Below are 2,000 nucleotides of genomic sequence, written 5' to 3'. Positions count from 1 at the left end.
ACGGTTAATGAATTGGATCGAAGGAATTGTTACTGGGGTCTTTAAGTGTGGAAAGTTGTGATTTTGGTTGGTGTTTTGGCAGAGTTTTCTGCCTTTGCTCTGTTTTGCTTGGCTGTGATAGCTTGTTCTGTTTGAATGTTGTTTTGCTTGGATGTTGTGGAAGCTTGGGAGGATTGATGGGGACCCGGTGTTGAGAGAAACGAGGATATGGGCTACGTGGGAGTACGTGAGCTCAGTTGGAGGTGGGCAACAGGGGATGGTGGGTTTATGCGCGCATTGTGGATGTGGAAAACTTGTTGTGCACCATCGCCCGACCGCCACCTAGTACCACATGTGATGGGTACCTCATAATCCTACAAGCTTGAGATGAGGAAGTGTTGAAGGGTGAAACTTCCTACTTTTATTGTTGACCACAGAGTGGTACCTGGAGATATGTCGCGGGGGTCAGGAGACCTTTGGGACGTCAGGTGGGGTGCTATTGCCCAAAACCAAGCTTGACCAATCCCGACCCACCCCGGGCATAGTCGGTCAGTGAGAACCTGTGATGTACCTAAACAGGCAAGCTCCTGGCAGTCAACAGATAAAAGGAACAAAGACCACAAAGCAAGGAGGCTTGTGGTGGCTGGCCAGCTGTGAATTTTGTGTGATATGTGGATTATGGCCTCTGGTAATCGATTACCAAGGGTGGGTAATCGATTACAAGGCTTAAAAATGAAGACAGGAGGCTAAGATGGTCTCTGGTAATCGATTACCAAGGGGTGTAATCGATTACCAGGCTTGAAAACGAAGTCAGGAAACTAAGGAAGCCTCTGGTAATCGATTACCAGCCTGTGTAATCGATTACACAGAGGAATGGGTCACTGGTAATCGATTACCAGGTATGTGTAATCGATTACACAGTGCATTTTTGCATATTTCATGTCCTGAGGCTGTGTAATTCAAGTTTAGCCTCTGGTAATCGATTACCAAGGCTGTGTAATCGATTACCAGAGATGAAAAGCCTTAAGATACTCCTTTTAATTGCATGTAGTGGTTATGAGACGCATTGTGCGGCGGCATAGTAGATTCTTGTGAAAGAGTCTACCCCTTTCTTTTCTTCCTTGTGGATCGTGATGGCGGCACAGCTAATCCATGATCGAGTAGAGATGGAGTGCCTAGAGGGAGCCTGGGAGACCCTCGAAGGCAACACGAGGTGCCGATTTCGGGGCACCATTCGATTCACGGCTACTTCTTTGGTGCATCCAGATGAACCTGCACAGACGCTTCAGCGCACGGTGGAGTGGATACTACCCACGCCTACACCATATCGTCTAGTGGAGCCCGTCCAAGTGATCGAGGTAACGTCATCCGAGGAAGACCCTGAGGAGGATCTGGAGGAGCTACCTCCTGAGCCTGCTGTGGATGCCCTTGACTTTCTAGAGGGCGATGAGGACCCACTTCCTGAGGTGGATTCTCCCGAGGAAGTCATGTTGGCATCTGAGGCAGATTCTACGGAGGATGGTGGCCCGGGGGAGATGACGATCAGCGGAGGCTCTTCATCCTAGTGGACAGCTCTTTGGATTCGTTTTGTATACTTTTGAGGGTGGGTGTATCTAGGACTGACTGTTAGGTTTACTCTTTTGTTTTTGTATGGGTAGACCTGTTGTATAGGAATTTGATGATTGTATACATGTGGCTGAAGCCACCACTATGAACACCTTTGCTCTGGATGACACTATGTATTTTGTAAAACTCCCATATTTTGGACAGCTTTAAATGATGAATGCATTTATGATCGATCTTGTTATTTGAAAAGAAAGCATTAGCAACTTTATTTGTAAAAGAGTTTATCGACCGTATTTTATTCTTTTATTTTCATGTGACGACCTAAAGTAATGGCTGGTACATTCTTCCTTTTGAAACAGCAAAATAGTTTAGAGATTATGAGCGGTAAGAAAGAAATGACTCCGAATAGAGTTGTGAACTGGCCATTCAGGACTCTGTAGTGAGGATTTTCCTTC

Source organism: Glycine soja, chromosome 8, assembly GCF_004193775.1.
Source record: "Glycine soja cultivar W05 chromosome 8, ASM419377v2, whole genome shotgun sequence".
NCBI lineage: Eukaryota > Viridiplantae > Streptophyta > Magnoliopsida > Fabales > Fabaceae > Glycine > Glycine soja.
This window is presented reverse-complemented; position numbering follows the sequence as displayed.